The sequence below is a fragment of the Rattus norvegicus genome, chromosome 14 (genome assembly GCF_021556685.1).
Source record: "Rattus norvegicus strain SHRSP/BbbUtx chromosome 14, alternate assembly SHRSP_T2T, whole genome shotgun sequence".
NCBI classification, from domain to species: Eukaryota; Metazoa; Chordata; class Mammalia; order Rodentia; family Muridae; genus Rattus; species Rattus norvegicus.
The window spans coordinates 96,059,578-96,086,757 of NC_141547.1; the positions used below are offsets into that span (position 1 = coordinate 96,059,578).

At 41.2% G+C, this 27,180-nt stretch overlaps 1 long non-coding RNA gene and 1 pseudogene across 2 annotated transcripts in view; one reads left to right on the top strand and one right to left on the bottom strand.

The window, feature by feature from the left end:
• Positions 1-2,572: 2,572 nt before the first annotated feature.
• Hnrnpk-ps1 (heterogeneous nuclear ribonucleoprotein K, pseudogene 1) lies at positions 2,573-4,540 on the bottom strand (annotated as a pseudogene).
• A 4,637-nt stretch (positions 4,541-9,177) lies between these two features.
• LOC148001461 (uncharacterized) overlaps positions 9,178-27,180 on the top strand; it is a 106,611-nt gene continuing 88,608 nt past the window's right edge. Inside the window, exons 1-2 of one of the 2 annotated variants that reach the window (XR_015637159.1) lie at positions 9,178-9,476; positions 9,717-9,889. This is a non-coding gene — a long non-coding RNA (uncharacterized LOC148001461). The remainder of the gene's footprint in view (positions 9,477-9,716; positions 9,890-27,180) is intronic. The other variant, XR_015637158.1, reaches the window with a different exon arrangement.

Consider the following 27,180-nt stretch of genomic DNA (forward strand, 5'->3'; position numbering starts at 1 on the left):
GTCTAAGTAGATGTTTTTAGGATGGTAATTAAAGTGAGAATAGAAAATGATTTAGATACAGAATTCTAAACTTACCAAGATTGCATAAATAATAACATTCTTTGAATTGCCAAATATAAATGGACTAAATATGATAAATGTAAATCTTACCTAATAATTTCATAATTGTTATAATTGTATTCAAATGTTTGGAAAAAACCTTGTATTAGACTTAAAGGGGAATTTTAGATAGAATATCTTATGATTGTATGTATGTGGTACCTGTCAATAATAAGTCTGATACCCTAGGGCTTAGGCAGAAACAGGGGGTGGGATATCCAGGAGGAGAGAAAATTCTAGGATAGAACGTGGTAGAGATTCACTGGGAAAAATACAAGATGGATTCATGATACCTGAACAGAAGTAACCAGCCACATGGAAGAATGTAGGTTAAAGTAAAAGATTATAGTAAGTTATGATCTAGTCAGAGAAGAGCCTAACTACACGATCAAAGTCTTTGTAACTATATTTTGAGTCTGAGACTTATCCCAGCATGAGGCTGGGAGAAAGAACCTGGCCTAAGTTCTATAGTGTTGGGAATGGGTTCAATCTTGTGGAGTGGGCCTTAAGTCAAATCAGATATTGGTTGGTTACTCCCACAAGCTTTGTGCCACCATTGTCCTAGCATGTCTTGCAGGCTGGATATCATTGTTGATCAAATGGTTTGTGTCTGGCTTGGTGTTTGCATTTTTTTTTTTTGGTAGCCTGTAGAGTACATTCCTGTATCAAAGACTCTAGAATGTAGGTGTGAAGGCTCTCTATGAGCACCTGCTTGACTCCTCCAGTTTGATGAGTAGTGTAGGTGTTATTTTCAGCAATGGGGGCTCCCAGCAGTTTGTGGAAAGCAAGCTATAGTCTTAGCAATATCTCGGGTTGTTAGGGGATTGCCATAGGACCCCTTTGGTCAACAACTCAATTAGATAAACCAGTCTTGGTTTATCTTTATTTGGTGATGGGAGAAGCCCAGTAGGGACTCTGTCTTCCTTATTATTTGACAAATTCATTTAGATTCCCTTCATATATGTATATATTTTAGACAGCTTCTGTAAGTTGAAGTCTATATCCAGGTGAGGGCACAAGTTAGGTCAAGGTCATGATTAGGCAGTAGAGAAATAAGGTGGGGACAAAGTTTTTGTAAGACGGGAGAGAAGGAGAAGGAAAGGGAATCAAGATGGAGATGACGAAGGATGACCCAGATCCGGATGGTCTTGAATTACCTAGGGAGTTGGGCTGGATTTCTGTAGGCAAATTTATCTAGGTGTGTGGTTTACATCCTTATCAATTGGTTGTGAGTTTATTGTGTGGATGTATTGTGGATTGAGAAGTTAACATATAAATCTGATTGTTGGGTTGCAGTTTGTTGAGCCTTGATTTTAATGGATTGTTGGGAGTTTATGCCATAACTATTAGGGTGCAGATGTTGGAAATGTAAACAGAGCAGCAACAGAGAGTTACAAGAGGGTGGCTGCTGTGGCACCAGGGGGTGGATGTTAGAAATGTGAGCAGAGTCCACACTAAGAGAGCCATGAGATATGTGGTCTCTGAATGAACCTGGCCTGGCAATGACCTGCCAAGGGAGCTGTGAGTAAGGACAGGGCAGCTTGGCAGGGTGCCCTGCTGGAATAGTTAGCCTGGGTCAGAGAGTACTTGGGGGCAGTGTGGAGCTGCTGAGATAAATTTGTGCTAGTTCCAGTGGCCCGCCTGAGCTGGAACTAGTGAGAAAGCAACTGCCAGGGTACATGTGGAAACCCTTCTGCCATTTTTTATTATTTACCACAATAAGCTTCTACTTAGATTTCCATGGTACACCTCAAATGGCCCTTAATTTTGGCTATCTCTCCAAAATTCCCTTCCTTGAGCCTCTTTCCCTACCCCTCTGCCTTTGATCCTTCTGTTATAGTCCATCTGTCCATCCATCCATCCATCCATCCATCCATCCATCCATCCATCCATCCACCCATCCATCCATCCATCTATAACCATCTATTCTATTTCCCTTTTCTAACAAGATCTGTCCCCCAATGTCTTGCTGTATAGATCACAGCTTGGCTTAAGAACTAATATCTACATCTAAGCAATTAATATTATATTTGTCTTTTGGGGTCTGAAATAATACATACAGAATGATTTTTTTCTAGTTTCATCCATTCACGTGTAAACTCAATCATATCAACTTTAACAGCTAAGGAATACTCCATTGTGCTATTATACGGCCTTTCCTTTACTCATTCTGCTGAGAAATATCTAGGTTATTTCCAATTACCTAGATATCTAGGCTATTACGTAGAGCAGAAATGAGCATGGATGAGCAAGTGTCACCATGGAAGGATGAAGTATCCTTTGGATGAGCCCAAGAGTAGTATGGCTGGATATTGATTGAGATAGATTGATTCCTATCTTGGTAAGGGACTACCACATTGATTTCCATAGTGGCTTTACACGTTTGTACTCCTACCAATGTGGGCGTTTGTAATTTTCTGAGCTGAATATAAAGCTCACTTGAAAATTGTAGTGTGTTTTTTGAGGATTTGACTTTTTTTTTTAGATTCACTAAATTTATTTTAAAAATCATAAAACGTTTCTTACAAAAGCGCATTACATTCTGCACACTGCTCTGAACAAATGCCAGGGACATGTGGACTATTACTTTCCTCCCTGTCCCACCCCCCAATGTTACAGTGACCACAAAGCGAGGTGTTCACAATAATTACATGGGGGGAATTTTTAAAACCACCAACAATGAACAAAAAATAAAAGTCACTCACTCTGCTGCTGTTTCAAAATTTCAATGTTAGTTTTTTTGCATGCCCTCCCCCCAACCCTGTTTGTAAGGAACTAAAACATTACATCTGGTGAACAGCAAAGATTTCACTACACCTCAAATGCAGAACACCTAGGAAGCAGAGGAATGTTGGCTTTTTAAACAGAAGCAGATAAAAAAAAATGCAGGACTCCTTCAGTTCTTCACTAGTCTTAGAAAAACTTTCCAGAATACTGCTTCACACTGTTCTGCAGCAAATACTGTGTGTTCTGTATCTGGTCCTGTGTTCCCGTAATGGTAATGATCCGATCTTCAGATCCTTCTAAAGGTTCATCAATTTTGATAGATGCTCCAGACTCATGACGAATTTGTTTAATCCGCTGACCACCTTTGCCAATAATAGATCCAGCCAAATCTTTGGGAATAGTTACTTGTGTAGTGATAATAGGTCCGCCAAGATCACCATACGAGCCACGGCCCCCTGCATAAGAATCATATCCAGAACCACCCTGTGGTTCATAAGCCATTTGCCATTCTGATGGGCTCCATGTGTCAATTGCAGAGTCCCAAGTTTCATCAGCACTGAACCCAACCATGCCATCATAGCGGTCTCCAGGCCGTCCTCTTCTGTCGTAAGCCATGAGATCTCCCCCTCTGGGTGGTGGTGGTGGTGGAGGAAGAGGAAGATTCCGAGCTCTGCTGCCACCCCGTCCACCTCGACCAGGAGGTGGTGGTGGAGGTCCTCGACGAGGGCTCATATCATCATAATCTCTTCTAGAAGGAGGCATGGGACGCCCACCCTGACCAGGAGGCATTCTGTCAAAACCACCTCTTCCCCGCATGGGGAATCCCACAGGTCGTCCTCGGCGGTCATCAAACATCATTGTAAAACCACCATAATCATAGGTTTCATCATAGAAGTTGGGATCATAAGGTTGTGCAGTCCTTTGATGGGAGACTCAGATAGAAGGTCAAGGATGATCTTGATGCATTCTACAACCCTATCGGGCTTTCCTCCAATAAGAACAACTCTGTCAGTAGAATGAGGGCAGCATTCCTGGAAAAGCTTGATTGTTGTCTGAGTGTTTTCTTGAAGTTCTTTGATTTTAGCACCTTTAACACCAATAATTCCTCCGGCCAGACTTTGATGAATCAACAGTCTCAGCTCGCAGTCGAAGTCACTCCCTTTATAATGCTGGTAATTTAAGCATTCCACAGCATCAGATTCGAGCGGGAGCTGGCTGGTTGCAGTGGGTGATGGCAACTGCAGGCCCTCTTCCAAAGTAGGGATGATTTTCTTCAGAATTTCTCCAATCGTCTCAATATCAGCACTGATACTCAGTATGCGCTCGGGGCCACTGCTGTCTGGGACTGAAACACTGGCATTGTAGTCTGTACGGAGAGCCTTAATATTCTTGCCTCCTTTTCCAATCACTGCCCCAGCATTCTTGCTCTAAAGCAAAATGTGCAATTCAACCATCTCATCAGTATTTCTAGATCTTTTAAAGGCTTGTTCCTCTTCCATATCTTCTGCAGGGCGTTTACCAAATTCACCATTGGTTTCGGTGTTAGGGAAGGTTTCTTCTGCCTGTTCGGTCTCCATTTTCTTGAACTAAATGGATCCACCAATAGGCCGCAATCGAGTGGGAGACGAGCATGAGGGCGACATCTGTGCAGTGGAGAAGCAGAGGATAATGGCGTCTGCAGCGCTGTCGCCTGGAGCGCCCTCCTCCTTTCTCCAGGATTTGACTTTTAAACGACTACTTTATCTTAGGAATTCACTGTTTAATACAAGATACCTCTAACTCTCTAATTCTGTATTTACACAAAGAGAATCTATTTGGGAGAAGTTAGCACACTCACATTAAAACTTAAAGTGTGTTATTCTTTTCTTCCCTCTTGAATTTATTTCGAATTTATTGTTCCAACACAGAGCAGTTCTGTGGGTTTGCAGTTGGAATATGGTTTTTTTTTGAAAACTGAATGTAAATTAGCTGACTGAGACAGCTTTCTGTGAAACCGCTAAGTTCTATTAGTCATGTTAAAGGTCATGTGAAAAATCTTGTGAAAAATTAACTAAAGCTATAGAGATCCATGTGAAGTTAATGGCTTGGAGAAATACCTAATGGCTCATCTTCTTTGCCAACAGTCATGGTGGATTTTAAGATAAGAATTCTCAAGGAAGAGGAGAAAAAGATCAAGACATTACTGAAAACTTAGTAGCCTCTAGTTCCTATTTTGAGACAAGGCAATTCTGAATCAAGTAGAAAATACGTTACAGTCATATGTAACATGCTTTTTTGACAAAGAAAAGTGTTTTTACTACAGGCATAAAATTTGCCTAACCATGTGCACTTACAAGTTCAAATATCCAAGCTAAATTATTGACTTAGGTTTTAAAGTTGAGAAGTTAAATGGGAGGTCAAAGGAAACAAGGCAATACTAACCTTACCATGTTCTGTAACTTAATATTCACATCTCGTGTTTACTGATAAATATTTCTGTTTATGTCAACATAATTCTTCGTGGTTACTGTCTGACTGTATGCATTTGAGAGCTCATATATTTTAGACACTGAAATGTTAAAGTGATAATATTTTTGAATATTGTTGAAAGTCTAAGATGCTCAATATTACGTTAACTCTGTTCACCTAGACTGCCAACTTGAACTCTGTAGAAATGACTGATTTTTTACCACTGATGCTTGTGTGGTCTCTTTATCTTCATGAGACTCTGCCTTATGGTATCAAATAAAAGCAGTAAGCCAGGTCTTGGTAACTCCCTGTAGCTTTTACCCTGTTACCCTGAGCAAATAAATACCAGAATTGACTTTAACTTAACCTTTCAGAGCAGTTACAAAATTGGCTTTAATGTATTAACAGAAATGATTAAGATAACCCCTGAAATAGCTATTTCAATGTTCTCTGGTCTGGTCTTTCTATCTGAAGTCCACTGGGTATGCTCCTGTTCCTGTAGTTTTGTCCTAAAGATATTTGTTATGAAGGACTTGGTGTTATGCTATACTTGAGTTCAGATGAAAACTTATTATCTTTCTTATGCACAACAGCTTACCTAATCCAAGTTTCGGTGTCCTTATCTTCAGGAGATGGGTGTCAGGAACAGTTCCCTATCTGCTTTCTGTGAGGATTCAACATGTTAACCTGGGAAACATACAGAAGAAAGCAGAGTTTGCTCTTAGTGTGCTTTGGCTGTAGTTCCTTGGTTTGGATCTAGCTTAGAGAGGGGCTAATGTGATTGCTCCTCTCAGGAACCTTTGCTTGCTCTCCTTGTTTTCACTCCTACATTGCCCTTGACCGTGGCCTCTTCTCAGCATTTCCCCCTCCAGTCGCATCTTTCCAGGATTCAGCACATGCTCATACCCTCCGCTTGTTATTTAAAATTGTTAAAACCCTGTTAGAACCAAATAATACATTACCTCCCTCCATCAAGACTTCTGAAGGCTGTACATGCCTAGGCTGGCCTGGAACTTACCTTGTAGCCTAGGCTGGCCTCAAGCTCTGGGCAAAATTGCCCAGCCTCTCAAGTACAGTAATTAAAAGTGTGAGCCACCGTGCCCCATTTTTCCTACAATTTCAGAAAGACAAATACATTCTATTTTTTTCATTTATGGTTTTTACATGTAACAAATATACATCAGATTATGTGTGCATATATGGCATGGGGGTAGAAGTAAAGCTGTCTAGGTTGCCAAAGGAGAGTAAAATGTTAGCATGGGGGATGTATATGTAGAAATCAGCTGTGGAAATGTGGACAATACAAAACAAAACTGTCCTGATACATTTTTTTTTCAGAAGTTCTGGCTACATCTTTCTCCCAGATGAGGATGAACCTCTTCCAACACTTTAGGCTTGGGAAATTGGGACTTGCCTATTCCTCTTAGAGAGAATGGAGGTAAAAGGGCATGCCCTTTTGATGAGTCATCTACAGGTAAACTACACTAAAAAGGGTTGGGGATAGAAGGCCTAGATGGGGCTACACAGAACACCTTTACCCCTCAACTCAGTGCAGTTTTCAAGGGACTGGTATGCTAGTCATATTTCTATCACTGTGACAAAATAGTGAGAAAATTAATAGAAAGGTAGAAAGGTTGGTTTTAGTTCACACTTGCAAAGGCTCCATTCCACCCCCATGGTTCTGTCCTTGACTTCTATAGATTCTGAACCAGTGGTAAGGCAAAATCATCATAATGGGCAGCACATGGCAGACATGAGCTGCCCACCTAAGGGTGGTTAGGAAGGAGAGAGAGAGAGAGAGAGAGAGAGAGAGAGAGAGAGAGAGAGAGAGAGTTGGTTGGGGAAGGTCAGGACAGCACACACACACACACACACACACACACACACACACACACACACACACACAGAAAGTACACACAACATGAACTATCACTGCTCAGTATCACCATGACCTGAAGATTAACTCTTCAGTATATGAGCTTTGAGGGCACATTTTCTTTTTCTTTCTTTTTTCTTTTTTTCCCCAGCTCTCATTTATTTTTTGTTATTCTTTCATTTTATTGACATTTCAAATGTTATCCCCCTTCGAAGTTTCCCCTCCACAAACCTACCCCCACCCCCAGCCTCTATGAGGGTGCTTCCCCACTTGCCCACCCACTCCTGCCTCAGTGACCTAGTATTCCCCTACCCTCTTGGGTAATCAAGCCTTCACTGGACCAAGGGGCTCCCCTCCCAGTGATGCCCGATAAGGCAATCCTTTTCTACATATCCAGCTGGAGCCATGGGTGCCCCCATGTATACTCTTTGGTTGGTGGTTTAGTCCCTGGGAACTCTGGTGGTCTGGTTGGTTGATATTCTTGTTCTTCCTATGGGGTTGCAAACCCCTTCGGCTCCTTTAGTCCTTGCCCTAACTCTTCTGTTGGTGTCCACTTTCAGTCTGATGGTTGGCCGCATGCATCTGCAGCTGTATTGGTCAGTCTCTGGCAGAGCCTCTCAAGGGACAGCTATGCCAGGCTCCTGTCAGCAAGTGCTTCTTGGCATCAGCAGTGGTGTCTGGGTTTGGTGTCTGCAGATGGGATGGATCCCTAGTTAGGGCAGTCTCTAGATGGTCTTTCCTGGGGAGCACATTTTCTATCCAAAGAATAATAATTGGTTGTTCTTCTTTATTGTAAGTTAGTCACACCAATCAGATCATGGGTGGTATAGCTATCAGAGATGGGAATAAAGTTCTTTTCTTTAATATATGGGATTGAATAGGTCAGTAAAGGAACAATTACTGAAGTGGAATTTGTACACATGAAGACATCTGGAGAGAAAGCAGATCTCAGACAGGTAGTGTCTAATTCCACACTTACATAGTGATAAATTATTCTCGGCTGGTAAAATGAGTCAATTCAAGGCAGATTAGAGTGTATAAAGGCAGGTTTATTGGGAAGCAGCTCGTGGGTGGGTTCACTGGTCCTAAGAAGGGCGGTCAGGGAAGTCAACATGGAGAGGTAGACAGAGTGCAGGGAGAGGGAGAGAAAGAAAGAAAGAAAGCATGGGAAGAGGAAATGCAGGGAGTGAGGGAGTGGGAGAGGAAGAGGAAGAGGGAGAGGGGAGGGATGGAGGAAGAGGGGGAAAGGGAGAGAGATGTAGGGAGGGGGAAGGGAGATAGGAAGAGGTAGTGTTGGAGAGGGAGAGAGGGGAGCACAGGAGGAGAGGAGGAGGGAAAGAAGGGGAAGGGAAGAGGGGGAGAAGGAGGGAGAGAGAGGGAGAGGGAGAGGGAGGAGGGAGGGCACAGTGTTTGTAAGCAGGAAATGTTTGCATTATATAGGGAAGAGCTTATGGGGGAGGGGAAGCCCAGCCCTGGGCTGGAAAGTTCCTGCCTGGCAACAGGTAAAGACTGGGGGATGCTGGGAGAACCTGGAGGGCGGGTCTGCTTTGTTATGTTAAATAAGCACCTCAGTTGCTTGCCCTGAGTCTGAATCTCAACCCATAGCATCTTCAACGAACAATAGAACATTTTTATAAAGGGGACAAGACTAAAAAGAAGGGAATTGAGTTTTTTGTTACTGGCAATTTGGGGAATGGTATCAATGGGAGAGAAAGGATAGGAGGGCCTGTGCATGGAGGTTCTTCTCGAGTCATCACTAGGCCCACAAAGACCCAAAGCTTTCTCCGGTAGTTTTATTCTTCCTGGAATGGAGGCAGACAGGATATTTTCTATCCTAGTAAATCTGCATCTCGAGTTTAGGCGAAGTGAGGGAGGGCCTGCGTCTGCTGCTCCTTAATTGCCTGCAGCTCAACAATCTTCCATATTTCGCTAAGGCACACTCTGTTCTCCCACAGCACAAGGCTGGCAGTTGTTAGCTTTTATTGCTGCCAGTGAAGACATTTATTAAAAGCAAAAGAAGTCATACTCTCATAAAGTAGAGGACATCCTAGCATACCGAACAGGACAAACAAAGTAGTGCTCTCCTTTAGCTTGAATCAGCTCAGCCTATTAGAGAGTAATTACTGCTTCCTTATTTTCAAGAGCCAGCTTGGGACTGTGGGGACATTGGTTTAAGTTGCCAGCAAGACCTGTCCCATGTTCAAGAACCAGGGCTTTGAGTCAGACCAAGACTTAAGAAATATAAGCAAGAAGACACCAGCAGATGAATATGTTGGAGATGCATAGTCTTTTAGAGAGAATGGTAATTTTGCCTTCATTTTGCTTGGTAAGATTTTGCTTTCCAGTGTCTAGCCTCCGATTAAAGGATTTCAGAATATCAGTATCATCGATGTGGTAGCAGAAATATGTTTCCCATCCGGGAAGAGGCTAATGATTTTCTTCTGTTTATAGCTGAGTGATTTGCTTCTAACAGGGCTGGCCTCTGCAGTCCTCATTGAGAGAGTTCTTGCTTGCAGCCTGCTGGTGCCATTTGCATACTAATCATTTCCGTAATTGATCTTGCCAGGTCTTTTCAAACCTTGTAGGAGGCACTGGCCTGCTGCTCAGAAATTAACTAAGGACTGCAGAGTTGGCCCTCCCTGGAGTGGAGCTGTGTCAGCAGGAGTATCCCGACACATCAGTTCCTCCCTCCAACTGTGCCCTGTGACCCCACCCTGGAGGATTCTCATCAGTGTGCAGGTAAAGTTAAGGCCACGTAGAAACCGTGGCTCAGATTAGGAAGAGTTTATTCTTGGCAAAGCGAGTGAGAGAAATTGAATGCTGTTTCTTTCCTTGTGTTATTAGCAGAGCAGGTGGTGAAAGCAGTCAGGAGGCAGGTGCTGGTCACGCGTTTAGATTACGTGCTGGAAGGGGCTTCCGCTCACGCTGACTCATTAATGTGTGATGGGAAGACGAAGAGAAACAGAGTTTCTGAGTTTGATCGAAGATCTGAAAAGAATCCTGCCTACAAGGCCGACTGCTGTGCTGTTCATTCTTGACTGATCCAGTGGAGTAACTTCGTGAAGTCATACGCACTTCATGGTTTCACTGTCGTAGTCGGGCTTCTGTGGCTGTGATGAACTACCTGATGACGGGGAACCTGTAAAGAAAAGAGATTGATTGTTAACAGACAGCGCTGGAGGTCTGAGGGCACGGTGCTAGCATCTGTTTGGCTCTCGTGGAGCCTCTTGACAGATGGCATCGCCATGGTAGAAGGAGTGACAAGCAGTACATGCAGAAGATGGATTCAGGGAAGGTGCCAGGCTCCCTTAGCATTTCCACTGTACTGGCAATGACTCCACTCTATGAACCTAGCTTCATCCCTTATGAGGGCAATGTCCCCAAGACACGATGGCTGTGTGTCAACATCGCCACTTTTGAGCACCAACATATACTTTGAAGGACATGTTCAAATCATATCCAAACCATAGCGTCCATGCTCAAATTCTCCGAAATAGAAATGAAAATTCATGGTAATTTAATGGCTTATGCAAAAACCGCATCCCGGGAGCAGGGTTCAGCAGTTATGTGAGGCCATTTAAATTAAAATAATTAAAATGGGAACTCTAGTTCCTCTGTCTTTCTGGTCACATTTCAAGTGCTCAGTGGGGATGTATGACTAGTGGCTACCATATTGGACAGCATGGATCTAAGACATTTTTGTCAATCATGTCTTATTAGACAGTTTTTTTTTTCTGGAGACTCATAATTCCTTCCTGAATGCATAATTTTCACCTATAATTGTCATAAATTGCAGAAAAAGGCACATTTTCGGATAAATGCAGAAACAACCTCTGAGCATTCTGGTCTCTCCCTTCCAGAGCAGTGGGTGCTTACCCAAATTCTCTAGCCCTGGGCCTTTCCTCTGAGCATCTCTCCTGTGACACGGAATGACTGAAGTCTGCTCTAGCAATGTGCTTACTTTGGCTTCTGCGTGCAACTTTTTCTTTACAGCTAATATCGATCTAGCAGTGAATTCCTTACAAACCCCATACAGCTCCTTGAGGAAAAATTGGCTGAGGTGCTATAAAGTCACAGATGTCTCAGGGATTTAAATTAATACTGTAAATCTCAGGATTATGGGGAAAGAGCTTGCAGCTTGTCTAAACGCCTCCAACCCAGCTCTGGCATTTGCCTGACTACCATGAGAGGGTGCAGGTATGAGATCAGAGATTCTGGTATCAGAAAATATGGAATCAGTTTGATACTTATATGTACAAGGACCTCATTTTAAGTTGATTTTTTTTTTTATTGAGATTTTACACTTTTGACAGAAATGAGATAGGACTGGCTCAGCCTGTGGAACTCAGCTCTGCATAGGTACAACATTGGCTTGTAAGCAGAGTGTGGTGGTTATCACAGGTTGAAGGAATGCTGAAGTATGGAGGGTAACAGACACTCTGGCAGATCATGGCCTGGTGGGCAGTACTATGTCCTCTCTTCTGGTAGTTAGGGTGTTAATGCTGCTTGCTTGGTGGGGGAAGCCCTGAGTTTATGGAGGTTTGCTGAAGGTAGCAGAAGGAACTTCTGCTTTGCAAGTGACAGGGATGATAGGACTGTGTTTTCTGGTATGACTCTATGTTGATCTGTCATCCTTTGCAAGAATATTAAGATGTTTGATTGTGTATTTTTCTCCCAGAGCGTGGAGAATGACAGTGTCAAGAGATGGGCCCTGAGATGGGTTTACAGAACTTTACATCTCAAGGTATGATCCTTGGACATAATTTCATGTGGGAACTTGGTGGCAAAGGACCTATCATTTAGCATAAAGATGATTTTTGAGAAAGAACATTTGAAATCTTTTCTAAACTCGCTTGGTTTAACTTGCAAAGCCTCCCGGAAATAGCCCTAAGTTTTATTCTCTTCCAAGGGAATTCCTGCAAATTCCAGGAAGAAGACTGCATTCCAGTAGCACTTCAACAAAACAACAACAATAACAGCAGCAGCAGCAGCAGCAGCAGCAGCAGCAGCAGCAGCAGCACCACCACCACCACCACCACCAACACCACCAACACCACCTCATCACCACCACCACCACCACCACCACCAACACCACCATCACCACAACCACCACCAACACCAACACCACCAACACCACCTCATCACCACCACCACCACCACCACCACCAACACCACCATCACCACAACCACCACCAACACCAACACCACCAACACCACCTCATCACCACCACCACCACCACCAACACCACCTCATCACCACCACCACCACCACCAACACCACCATCACCACAACCACCACCAACACCAATACCACCAACACCACCTCATCACCTCCATCACCACCACCAACACCACCTCATCACCACCACCAACACCAACAATGAAATGAAAATCAAGTCAAGACCGAGACTGTAGCTCAGTTGTTAGAGTGATTTTTCTAGCATCTCCAAGGCTCTGTGTTCGGGGCCCAATACCACACGAAACCAGGCATGGTGGTGTCTGCTTGTAATCCTAGCACCCAGGAGGTAGAGTTAGAATGATCAGGAATTCAAGGTCATCCTCAACTTCACAGAAAGTTTGAGGACATCTTGGGTGGCATGACACCCTGGCTGAAAACAAAAATGTCCTTGTTTTTATAAAAACTTTGATGTGCTATAATTTACACACTTTACAACTCATCTACTTGATAGAGACGCAACTCAAGGATTAAAAAGATATGCTCACAGAGCTGTGCAATAATATTTTTATTGGATATCTTATGTATTTACATTTCAAATGCTATCCTCTTTCTCAGTATCCCCACCCAACCCACTCACTCCCATCTCATCGTTCTGGCATTCCCCTACACTGAGGACCAAGGGCCTCTCCTCCCACTGATGCCAGACAATGCCATCCTATGCTACATATGGGTCTGGAGCGATGGGTAACCTCCATGTGTACTCTTTGGTTGTGGTTTAGTCCCTGAGAGCTCTGGGGCGGGGGTCTGGTTGGTTGACATTATTCTTCCTATGGGGTTGCAAATCCCTTTAGCTCCTTCAGTCCTTCCTCTAACTCCTCCATTGTGGTCTCCATGCTCTGTCCAATGGTTGACTGTGAGCATCCACCTCAGTATTTGTCAGGCTTTGACAGAGCCTCTTGGGTGATAGCTATATCAGGCTACTGTCAGCAAGCACTTCTTGACATCCACAATAATGTCTGGGTTTAGTGTCTGTATATGGGATAGATGCCCAGATGGGGCAAGCTCTAGATATCCTTTCCTTCAGTCTCTTGATCAGATACTAGATAAATGGGTGGCTCCATCCTTCAACCAGGGGCCTTGCCTAGGTTCTGGATTGGTCTCTACAGGCTCTCACCCCCTTTTGTTGGACATTTCAGTTTACTTTATCCCTGTTGGGACGTGGCAGTCTCTTGCTTTGTTGGCATCTGACTTGCTGGTGGCTACCCAAGTACCCATTCCCCATCACTATACATCTCTGTTCTAATTACTGATCCTCTGTATATCTTTCCTGTCTCCTCCCATCCCCCCTTCCCCCCTCCCCCTCCTCTATTCCTCCCAAGTACCTCCCACTCTCTACTTCCTGTGAGTACTTTATTCCCCCTTCTAGGAAGGACTGAAGCATTCACATTTTGGTATTTGTTCTTTTTGAGCTTCATGTGGTCTGTGAATTGTATCTTGTGTATTCTGAGATTTTGGAGTAATATCCACTTATCAGTGAGTGCATACCATGTGTGTTCTTTTGTGACTGGGTTACCTCACTCAGGATGATATTTTCTAGTTCATCCATTTGGCTAGGAATTTCATGTAGTCATTGTTTTTAATAGCGGAGTAGCACTCCATTGTGTAAATGTACCACACTTTCTATATTCATTCCTCTGTTGAGGGACATCTGGGTCCTTTCCAGCTTCTGGCTATTATTAATAAGGCTGGTATGAACATAGCACAGCATGGGTCCTTGTTATATGTTGGAGCATCGTTTGAGTATCTGTGCAGGAGTAGTATAGCTGGGTCCTCAGGTAGTACTATGTCCAGTTTTCTGAGGAACTACCAGACTGATTTCCAGAGTGGTTGTACCAGCTTGCAATTCCGGCAACAATGGAGCAGTATTCCTCTTTCTCCATATCCTCCCCAACATCTGCTGTCATCTGAAAAGATCTTAGCCATTCTGACTGGTATGAGATAGAATCTCAGGGTTGTTTTGATTCACATTTCCCTGATGACTAAGGATGTTGAACAATTTAGGTGCTTCTCAGCCATTGATATTCCTCAGTTTAAAATTATTTGTTTAGCTCTGTACCCCAATTTTTAATAGGTTACTTGGTTCTCTGGAGTTTAACTACTTGAGTTCTTTGTATATATTGGATGTTAGCCCTCTATTGGATATAAGATTGGTAAAGATCCTGTTGGTTGCCATTTTGTCCTAATGACGTGTCCTTTGCCTTACAGAAGCTTTGCAATTTTATGAGGTCCTATGAGTCGATGGTTGATCTTAGAGTATAAGCTATTGGTGTTTTGTTCAGGAAAGTTTCCCCTGTGCCCATGTGTTTGAGGCTCTTATCCACTTTCTCTTCTATTAGTTTCAGTGTATCTGGTTTTATTTGGAGGGTATTGATGCATTTGGACTTGATGAACAAAGTGATAAGAATGGATCGATTTGCATTCTTCTACATGCTGACTACCAGTTTAACCAGCACTATTTATTGAAAATGCTGACTGTTTTCCACTGGGTGGTTTTAGCTCCTTTGTCAAAGATCAGGTGATCATAGGGGTGTGAGTTCATTTCTGGGTCTTCAATTCTATTCACTTGAACTACCTGCCTGTCTCTGTACCAATACCATGCATTTTTTTTTCTTTTTTTCGTAGCTGGGGACCGAACCCAGGGGCATTTTGTTTTTTGTCATTATTGTCCTTTAATATAGCTTGAGGTCAGGAATGGTGATTCCCACAGATGTTCTTTTATTGTTGAGGATAGTTGTTGCTATCCTGGGTTTTGGTTATTCCAAACGAATTTGAAAAGTGCTCTTTCTAACTCTATGAAGAATTGTGTTGGGATTTTGATGAGGATTGCATTGAATCTGTAGATTGATTTTGTCAAGATGGCCATTTTTACAATATCAATCCTGCCAATCCATGAGCATGGGAGATCTTTTTATCTTCTGAGATCTTCTTTGATTTTTTTTTCAGAGACTTGAGTTTCTTGTCATACAGATCTTTTACTTGCTTGGTTAGACTCACCCCAAGGTATTTTATATTATTTGTGACTATAGTGAAGGGTGTCATTTTCCTAATTTCTTTCACAGCCTGTTTATCCTTTGAGTACAGGAAGGCTATAGATTTGTTTGAGTTAATTTTATATCCAGCCACTTTGCTGAAATTGTTTATTAAGCTTAGTAGTTCTCTAGTAAATATTTTGGAGTAACTTAAGTATACTGTTTTGTCATCTGCAAATAGTGATATTTTGACTTTTTTCTTTCCAATTTGTATCCCTTTGATTTTCTTTTGTTGTTTAATTGCTCTGGCTAGGACTTCAAGTACTATATTGAATAGGTAGGGAGAGAGTGGGCATCCTTGTCTAGTCCCTGATATTAGTGGGATTGCTTCAAGTTTCTCTCCATTTAGTTTGATGTTGACTACTTGTGTGTTGTATATTGCTCTTACTATGTTTAGGTATGTTTCTTGCGTTCCTGAGGTTTCCAAGATTTTTATCATGAAGAGTTGTTGAATTTTGTCAAATGCTCTCTGAGCATCTAATGCAATGATCATGTGTTTTTTTTTTCTTTGACTTTGTTTATATAGAGGATTACTTTGACAGATTTCTGCATATTGAACCATCCGTGCATCCCAGGGATGAAGTCTACTTGATCACAGTGAACTTGATCATCCTTGTTGTGATATGTTCTTGGATTTGGTTTGCAAGAATTTTATTGAGAATTTTTGCATCTACATTCATAAGGGAAATCGCTTTGAAGTTCTCTTTCTTTGTTGGGTCCTTGTGTAGTTTAGGTATAACCATAATTGTGGCTTCATAGAATGAATAGGGTAGTGTTCCTTCTGTTTCTATTTTTATGGAACAGTTTGAAGATTGTTGGTGTTAGATCGTCTTTAAAAGTCTGATAGAATTCTGCACTAACAAACATCTGGTTCTTGGCATTTTTGGTTGGGAAACTTTTAATTAGTTTCTCTTTCTTTAAGGGTTATTGGACTGTTTAGATGGTTTATTTGATTCGGATTTAACTGTGGTTCCTGGTACTTGTCTAGAAAATTGGCCACTTCATCCAGATTTTCTAGTTTTCTTGAATAAAGGCTTTTGTAGTAGGATCTTATGATTTCTTGAATGTCCTTGGTTTCTGTTGTCATGTCTCCCTTTTCATTTCCGATTTTGTTAGTTCAAATACTACCACTGTGACCTCTGGTTAGTCTGGCTAAAGGTTTATTTACTGTGTTGATCTTCTCAAAGAACCAGGTCCTGGTTTTGTTGATTCTTTGTATAGTTCTTTTTGTTTCTACTTGGTTGATTTCAGCCCTGAGTTTTATTATTTCATGCCATCTACTTTTCTTGGGCGTATTTGCTTCTTTTTGTTCTAGAGCTTTCAGGTGTGCTAATGTATGTTCTCTCTAGTTTCTTTTTGGAGGCACTCAGAGCTATGAATTTTCCTCTTAGCACTGCTTTCATTGTGTCCCATAAGTTTGGGTATGTTTTACCTTCATTTTCATTAAATTCAAAGAAGTCTTTAATTTCTTTCTTTATTTCTTCCTTGATCAAGTTGTCATTGAGTAGAGCAGTGTTCAACTTCCATTTGTATGTGGAATTTCTGTCGTTTTTGTTTATATTGAAGATCAGCCTTAGTCCATTGTCCTCTGATATGATGCAGGGAATTATTTCAGTCTTCTTGTACCTGTTGAGGCCTGTTTTCTGACCGATTATATGGTCAGTATTGGAGAAGTTACCATTGGGTGCTGAGAAACTATATTCTTTTGTTTTAGAATAAAATGTTCTATAGATATCTGTTAAATCCATTTGGTTCATAACTTCTGCTAGTTTCACTGTGTCTCTGTTTAGTTTCTTTTTCCATGATGTGCCCATTGTTGAGAATGGGGTGTTGAAGTCTCCCACTATTATTTTGTGAGGTTCAGTATGTGCTTTGAGCTTTTGTAAATTATTTTTATGAAAGTGGGTGCCCTAGTTTTGGGGCATAGATGTTCAGAACTGAGAGTTCATCTTGGAAGATTTTTTCCTTCGATGAGTATGAAGTGTTCTTCCTCATCATTTTTGATAACTTTTGGTTGAAAGTGAATTTCATTTGATATTAGACCAACATGTTTCTTGGGACCATTTGCTTGGAAAATTTTTTCCCAGCCTTTTACTCTGGGATAGTGGCTGTCTTTGTCACTGAGGTGTGTTTCCTGTATTCAGAAAAATGCTGAGTCCTTTTCATGTATCCAGTGTATTAGTCTATATCTTTTTTGTTGGGAAATTGAGTCACTTGATGTTAAGAGATATTAACTTAAGTGATTGTTGATTCCTATTATGCTTGTTTGACAGTTTTTTTTGGAGGGGGGATGAAAGGAGATTACTTTCTTATTTTTTCTGTGGTATAGTTTCCCTTCTTATGTTGGAGTTTTCCCTCTATAAACCTTTGTAGGTCTGGATTTGTGGAAAGATTTTATATAAATTTGGTTTTGTCATGGAATATCTTGGTTTCTCCATCTATGCTAATTTAGACTTTGCTGGGTATAGTATTCCAGGCTGGCATTTGTGTTTTCTTAGGGTCTGTATGAAATCTGCTGGGGATCTTCTGGCTGTCACAGTTTCTGGTGAGAATTCTGGTGTAATCTTGATGGGTCTGCCTTTATGTTACTTGGCTTTTTTTCCTTACTGCTTTTATTTAATATTCTTTCTTTATTTTGTACATTTGGTGTTTTGATTATTATGTGACGGGACGAATTTCTGTTTTGGTCCAATATATTTGGAGTTCTGTAGGCTTCTTGTATGTTCATGGACATGCCTTTCTTTTAGCTTAGGGAAGTTTTCTTTTATAATTTTATTGAAGATATTTAGTGACCCTTTAAGTTGGGAATCTTCATTCTCTTCCATACCTAATATCTTAAGTTCGATCTTCTCATTGTGTCCTGGATTTGCTGGATGTTTTGGGTTAGGATCTTTTTGCATTTTCTTTGACAGTTGTGTCAATGTTTTCTATGGTTTCTTCCATCCCTGAGATTCTCTTTTATCCCTTGTATTCTGTTGGTGATATTTCCATCTGTGACTCCTGATCTCTTTCCTAGGTTTTCTATCTCCAGAGTTGTCTCTCTTTGTGATTTCTTTCTTGCTTCTATTTCCATTTTTACACTCTAGATGGATTTGTTTAATTCCTTCACCTGTCTGGTTGTTTTCTTCCTGTTATTCTTTAAGGGATTTTTGTGTTTACTCTTTTTTGGGCTTCTACCTGTTTTTGTGTGGTGTCCTGTATTTCCTTAAGTGTTTCCTTCTTAAAGTCCTCTATTATCATCATGAGATGTGGTTTTCAATCAGAATCTTGCTTTATCTGGTAGTTGGGGTACCTAGGACTTGCTGTGGTGGGAGATCTGAGTTCTGATGATGACAAGTGTCCTTGGATTCTGTTGCTTAGGTTCTTGTGCTTGCCTCTTGCCATCTGGTTATCTCTGCTGTTATTTGGTCCTGCTGTGTCTAACTGGAGCTTATCCCTCCTGTGAGCCTGTGAGCCTGTGATCTTAGGTGTTTCAGCACTCCTAGGAGACCTTTTCTCTTTGGGTGGGATTTGGCTGTGAAGAGCTGTCACAGGGTTAGGCCAGGATACTGATGAACCTGGAAGGATCCTGTCCCAGGCTATTTCATGATTGCTGTGCTCTGTGTGCTCCTGGCAGGTGCATCTTTGGACAGTTCATGGAACAAAAGTAGTGTGTCACCTGTGGGCTTAGGAGTGAGTGCGCTCCTGGGAGACCAGCTCTCCAGGCATGTTTAGGGTCCAGAGCGCTATGGGACAGCCTTAGCTCTGGGCACAAATGGAGGCTGGAAGGATCCTGTCTGAGCTGTGTGATTATTAATGCTCTTTTCCTTACCTCTGTCTGGGCTACATCCACTTACTTTTTGTCTTCTTACCAGCCTGTCTGGGCATACCACATTTTGTTTATTTTTAATGATAATAAGTTCATGTACATTTCATCACTTGGGGGTTTGTGAATGTACACCCAGATAAGGCACCTAGAACAGTCCAAAGAAGTGACTCCACCCAAGTTCGCTGAAAAAGTAATGCAAGTCAAATCATAACAAACCAACTCAAACCAACTACAGTAACAAAATAAAAACCCAGTGAGTTTATTGGGGTTACTTATAGGAGTATGAAGAATGCTAATACCACCCAGCAAGAATAAGACCATATTTTTGGGTCATATTTGAATCCAACTTTATTAAATAGAGTCCAGGAAGATGGACAGTGGCCAGGTCCATACCTGGAATTCCCAGAGAATGGCATCAAATTACATTTGTCTTTAAAAGGAAAATCCCACAAAGCTACACACTTACACTTTAGTCCATTCAAGGGCAAGCATTCATCTTAACTTAATTCCTGTCTCTATATATCCTGCCTACCTATGATCAAGCCCATCCTGTGTAATTGGGACAAGCATCGTTGTTTGCTGAAGTGAAAGCACATGGCTTGTTATCTTACATGAACAGGCTCTAGCATTTCAGAAGTTATCTTTGGACAAGTGGGGCTTTCAGGTTAGGAGCATTTTTGTTTTATAGATCTCTTAAGCACTGTAATTTAAACTTAAAACTTAACTTTAGCCAGCATGGCTAACTCAAAGGCAGCTGCATCATCAAGAAAACAAACCCTAGGGTTCTGAGAGCGATTCTCAGGTAGCTTAATGGGCAGAAAGTTCCTTCTCCCCAGCAATTATTGTGGTCACCTCCTTCCTTCAAGAGAGAAGTGTTTCAAAGAGAGACACAGCAGCATTCTACCAAGTCATAGTTTTGTTGTTGCTGTCTTCGTGAGCCAGGGTTGTCCTGTGGAGTCCACATGCTCTCGAGCCTGTGGTCTGCCTGCCAGAGTCATTGGTATTCTGACATTTTATGTGTGAACAAGGTTTTGATTCATGATTTCTACCGGGTGTTTTTGAGTGCAATTCTTTGCACATGTTCACTTAGGTTGTTTCCTTGTCTTTTATTATTGAATCATGTGAGATGACGTCGCCAGTCAGGATTCATTTCACTGACGGCTGGACCTGATTGTCTTAATCAGCAAGGTGCAGATAATTTCTGTTTTCTGTGGAGTGCAGAGCATTGCCTCTGACTTCTGGGTACCTAATAAGTATTTAAACATAGGCTACAGGCCAGGAGCTAAGAGGAGAGAAGAATTTGAAGTATTTGAAACCGATAAAGGAGACGAGTCTGTGTCAGTTCAACACATGACTGTGTTCAAGCCAGAGTTCAGAGCAACCTCCCTGAAATTTATTCATATTTACCTCGGTATCTCTATTATATATTCAAGGTGTCCATAAAACTAAATTTGTTTGCTTTTTTCCCCTCATAGATCTTTTCTAATAGAAGTTGATCCCGCTAAACACTACACGGAACTCTGAGAAAATTTGTATCTCTTTTCTTATGCTTAAACTCTGGGGAAAAAATCTTGCCATTTTAAAACTTTTGTGGGGTTCAGTTATGTAACCTACTTGGGTGCCTTTGCTAGAGATCACATGTCATCCAGAAGAAAAGGTTTTTTTCTTTTTTCAGATTCCCTCCCCACCCCGTTCCTTCCTTTAAACCAGTTTTTGGCATGATTTGTTCCTTATTGCCTGTGATTGCTGAACTCTGGATGTGAGGTTGCAGGTAAGTTGAGTAAGTGGTTCACCTCCCGCTGAGGTGCCTCTGCCTTTGTGGCCTAGACCTAAGCAGAAAGCCTCTCTTTTCGACTGTCTATGCAAATCTAAAGCAGATAAATGTGAGCTATCAGAAGCCAATTTGCTGGGAACCTGCCCCTTAGTAATTGGTTTCATATTTCAGTCCCTAGAAAAAGTCTACTCTCATTACCACTTCTGCCTTAGCCCCTCAAGGATGAGAGAGAGAGAGAGAGAGAGAGAGAGAGAGAGAGAGAGAGAGAGAGAGAGAGACCGTCCCTTGGAGGCTAAAAGACTTCAGGTGAAAGATTATTTCTTTTCTCTACCCAGTGGCTGTACTCCCAGGTACTCTCAGCCATGCTCCCTCCAGAAAGCCCCCCTTTAGCTGACCAGGCTTTCTTGCCGAGCGTGATTGTGTCCTTGGAATCCCAGGCTCACTTTACCAAGATAGAAAGTGACAGGCAAGGAGACCTCTTGCTCCCAGGATCCTGGGAAGGCAGTACAAAGCAGTACATCAAACACTGCCTCCAGACCGCCTCCTTGGGGTTGCGTTAGGCAGTCAAGCATTTGTTGCCTGCTGAATGCCATCTCATTTAACATTTTGTTAAACAACTTCTGAAGGTCTTAACAATATGACAGATGGGTCATTGACTGGGGTCCTTAGTAGCCAAGGAGCAGTTTTACTGGGCTGGATTGTGTGAAGTGCTTGTTGTGTTATTTAAAGGCAGTCCTAGGCCTCCAGCTCCTTGTTCAGCACTGTGACCCTGGGAGAGCACACTCGGGAGCTGTTTCTACCAAAAGCTCAACAAAAGAGGAGAGGAATCTGTAAACAAGGAATGAGAAGACAAGTGGGAAAAGGGTGTGTGTGTGTGTGTGTGTGTGTGTGTGTGTGTGTGTGAGAGAGAGAGAGAGAGAGAGAGAGAGAGAGAGAGAGAGAGAGAGAGAGAAAGAGAGAGAGAGACTGAGAGACTGAAACAGTGTCTGGCATCTCCTGGATCTTAGGAATGACAAAGGTTGTCTTTTGACCAATCTTCTTTAGTTTCCTATGGTTTTTCTTCCTGAGTATGCCTTGACATTCGGAGCTCTGTGATTCATTTTTTCACCAAATTTCATTAAGAATCCTTTTAGCATGGTTTAGCCAGTACGTACATTCCTTTAGTCGAATCAACCACGAATAGCTGAACAAATTCCTTATCCCACCTCCCTCCTAATTTGACGTCTTCCTTCAATAAGAACCCTGTTAAGTCTTTAGCAAGTGTCACAAATAACTTCATAGTTTTTATTTACTTATTTTTGTTTGTGTGGGTGGGTGGAGTAGGTGTGGGTGCTATATGCACACAAGCGTGTAGGTGTGTGCACTCCTGTGCATGTGCAGGGGCCAGAGGAGGATGTCAGATGTTCTGGTCTATCACTATCTAACTCATTTTGAGATGTCATTTTTCATTGATTCTGGAGTTAGCTGGCAGCCAGTCAGCCCCAGGGAGCCTCTGTCCCTGCCTGGTACCTGAGGTTACAGTCATGCTCAGGACTTTTGTAGTAGAACCACTTTATGCGTATCCCTGACTAACTTACAAATAGTTGAGCCTCAGACTATGTTTATTTTATTTGGCTCTGACAATTACAGGGCGCTGACCCCTGATCTACTCTTCTATCTGTTGGCCTGGCTATCCCCAGGGGTGTTCTCCAGATATGCACCCCAGATACTTTCTATTTCTCCTGCCCATGTACTCATCGTCCATCTCCCCTCATGGCAGCTTTCTCCTCCTCCCCTTCTTCCTCCTTTTCTCTTCTCTGTCCCCAAACCAACTCACCTAAAACCCGCCTACCTCTAATCCCTCCAGTAACTGGCTGTACTAATTTTATTTAACTAGTAGTTTTAAGTCAAGGAACAAGGTTTGCACAACAAAAGCTTGTAAATGTGAGAATTCAGCCGTAGACCTAGACCTTCCCTTGCTGTACAGAATTAAGCATTACAGTACATGGCAACAGTCCAAACTTCAGCAGCTATTCACAAGTGTGATCCGGTATTTGAACTCAGGTCCTCAAGCCTGGGAAGCAGTCAGCTCTTACACATTAAACCATCTCCCCAACTTCCATTTTATTTTTTCTTTTAACAGAAGAACAATGATTATACCTGAACCTTGTGTGAGGGAGAAAGCAGGGAGGAAATGGTCTGATCTGGCAGAAACAGTGAAGTCCAGTGCAGTTCTGTGATATGGGATCATCTTGTGAATATGCATTTGGCAGCAGAGGCAAAGGCACTGTTGTTATAGATGCACTCCTGGAGAAGCCCACTCGGCTTTCTGATGGACACCATGTCCTTCTCTCTTGGACATAGGCAGTTTGGCTTACACTGTCTATAACGGAGGCCACCAGCTTCAGCAGACTAGTTCTGGGGCTCCTGTCTTAGACCTAATTTAAATCTGGAGATGAAATCCACCTCTTGTTTCTTCTAGTCCCAAGACCCCTCAGCCTTTTTATACTTAATCGAGACTATAATAATAATGAAATTAATTGTATATGAATATTAATTAATCATCATTTTGTGCAGCTATGACATTATATATTCCAAGTAATAGTAACAAAACAGGTGGTTCTAATCATCATCTAATTAAGATCTGAGGATGAAATGGAAGATAAGATATACATTATTTTGGTTGGCATGGGAGGCTTTAGAGTGGTAGAAACATCTTCTTAGAAAAAGCCACTCCTGTCTTGAAGACTTTGGAGGAATGTGAATGGTGCCGCAGTGAAATGTTGTCAGGAAAGGAAAAGAGGACGGATCGTAAGAAAAAGCAATAGACTGAACGCAGCTATTGACCCAGAGAGGCTCAAGATCAATGGAGGAAGTATGAGTATTTAAGAAGCACAGCTCAGACTACAAACAGAAAAGACAGAGGCAGGAGGAGAGGGAACTATACTTTCAGGATGATTGGGAACAGTGACAGAAATGCTGAGACAAGATGAGTATAGCTGGGGATTCAGGCCCAGCTCCAAAGCAGTAGGAAAAAAAGTTGACATCGATTTAGGCAAAAATCTTAAAAATATAACACGTACAAGACAGAGTATAAAACAAATAACAATAAATTAAATTTCATGAAATTAAAAAAATTGACCTTTCAACATATACTGTTTAGAAAAATCATGGACGGAAGAACAAATCTTTCAAAGTAAGTATCTCATGAAAGACTTTTCTGGAGACCACATCTTAAAACGATTCAACAAGAAGACAACTTTATTTCTTTAAGTGAGTAAACCATTTGATCCAAGAGCCAGCATGAGGTCAGTGAGGATGCCAGGAGATGTTATCAGTGAGTAGAGACATGTGAATTAAAACCACCACAAAATATCACTGTCGTCTCCCTGGAATGCTTATAATAATAATAATAATAATAATAATAATAATAATAATAATAATCTAGCAATATTTCAGGTTGGTGAGAGTGTGGCACACTGCACCTCTCGAATATAGTCAGCAGAAGTGCAAATTGAGGTAGCTGTCATTACCATGCCACATAGAAATCCCATTCCAGTATTTGCACAAGGGCAATAAAAGTATATGTCCGGGCTGGAGAGATGGCTCAGCGATTAAGAGCACTGGCTGCTCTTCCAAAGGTCCTGAGTTCAATTCCCAGCAACCACATGGTGGCTCACAACCATCTGTAATGGGATCTGATGCCCTCTTCTGGTGTGTCTGAAGACTGCTACAGTGTACTCATATAAATAAAATTAAAAAAAAAAGTATATGTCCACATAACATTCTGTATGTGAACATTTTCAAACTGGAAGTAGACAGCTATAAATAATCTAAATAGTCATCAGTTAAGTAGTACTTAGATAAACATACTGTGTATGATGTATATCGTAACACACACACACACACACACACACACAGACATAGCCTGTATGATGTATGTCACCACACACACGCACACACGCACACACACACACACAAACATGCTAGAACTCAACAATAAACAAGAAATAATTATCATCGTATACACTGACAGGTATGCATCTCACACAGGTATCTTAAAAGCTGCTCACCAACTGAAAGAAGACAGAAATAAGTAATTCCGTAACTGTATGAATTCAGTTAAATGAGGAAAGGGAAAAACAAACACAAAACTGATAAATACCTGAGGGTTGAAATAGCAAGAGGTCATTAAAGGCAATTGAGGTCATTACATCAATTTTAGGGTGGTAAAACATTCTAAATCTTGAATATAGTGATCACAGGTGTATTCCTCAATGGCCTTTACTTCAGCTCCTATTTCCAGGTACCCTATTGGGCTCCTGTCCTAATTTTCCTGAAAGTATAAGGTTTTGGTCAGTATCTTATTAAAGCATTACCAGACAAAGCCACCAAGTCGCAATAATGTTGCCTACATGGGCATGGGTGTGGCACCATCTACTGGAGCATGTCTGGTTTCTCAGGGCACATACCTAATTTTTATATGTTAATTTCATATCCTGCTACTTTTCTGAATGTGTTTATCACTGTTAGGATATTTTTAGTGGGGTCTTTAGGGTCTTTTATTTATACAGTCATGTCACTTGAAAATAGGGGTACATTGACTTCTTTTTCTGTTTGTACACGCCCCTCTTATCCCCCTTTTTCTCTTACTTCTGTAGATGAGGCTTCAGGTACTATGCTGAACGAATCAACATCCTGGTTCCTGATTTTAGTGAAATTTCTTCAAGTTCTTCTTGAGCCCTTAACACGATTTTGGCTGTGGGTTTGTTCTTGATTTGTCTTTTATTTCTCTATATTCTCTATAACTTTTACTGTGATAGGTGCTAGATTTCGTACAAGGTCTTGTCTGTATCTAAAAAGATGATGATATGATTTCTGTCTTTGAGCCTATTCATGTAGTGGATTACATTTATTGATTCACATATATTGAACCATTCCTGCATCTCTGGGATGAAGCCATTTTGGTTATGGTGAATGATCTTTTTAATATATTTTAAAATTTGTTTTGCAAATATTTTTTTCAGAAAATTTTGAGTCTCTATTCACCACAGAGATTGGTCTATAATACTCATTCTCTCTTTCTGTGTGTCTCTGTGTCTCTATGTCTCTGTGTCTCTGTGTCTGTCTCTCTGTCTCTCTGTCTCTCTGTCTCTCTGTCTCTCTCTGTCTCTGTCTTTCTCTCCTTCCTCTATCCTTGTTTTGACATTAAAGTAATACTGACATTGAAATTTAGAATATTCATTTTCTATATGGAATAATTTGAGGAGTACATTCAATGTCTGATCTAATTCTGTGCTGAATTTATCTGGTCCTGAGGTTCTTTTACTAGTGAGACTTTTAATTAGTATTTTAAAAGGTTTATCTTTATCACTTTTATTTATATGTATTTTGTGTGTGTGCACATGTGTGTGTACGGATGCCTGTGGAAGACCAGAAGAAGGCATCTGCTTGCCTGGATATGGAATAACAAGTGGTTGTGAGTTAACTGATATGGATGCTAGGAACTGAGCTCTTGTCTGAGCCCTCCATCTAGCCCTTTAATTATTGTTTTTATATTATAAGTTGTTGGTCTGGTTAAATTATTTACTTTATGTTGATTTAACTTTGGTATGTACATTTAGCAATTCATCCATATCTTTCAGAATTTTCATTTTTGTGTCATACAAACTTTCAAAGTATGCCTTTATCATCCCCTGAATTTCCTCAGTGTTAGTTATAATCTCTCCCTTCTTATCTCTAACTTTATAAAGTCAGGTATTTTTCTTTTGATTACATTGACCATAGGCTAATTTTTTTCAAAGAACCAACTCAGTTTCCTTAATTTTTTGTATCTTTTTATTTCTATTTTATTAACTTTAGCCTTGAGTTTGATTATCTCTATCTTCTGCTTTTGAGTATTTGCTCTTGTTTCTCCAAAGCCTCCAGTTGCATCTTTAACTTGTTATTTTGAGATACTTTGTCTCATTCTTTGGGCTTGCAAATTTTTCTTCTATGATTTTATTGAGAATATTGTCTATGCCTTTTTTAATGGTATTTGTCTTTCTTTTGTACCATTATCCAAAGGTTGGGTCTCTTTATGGTGTACAAAGCTCTTTCATGCATTGTTCATATTTCTTCTTAAATTTATCATTATTAAATTATCACTATCATTAAATTATTAATATATTAAGTGGTCCAATTTTTCTGCCTCATTTTTTA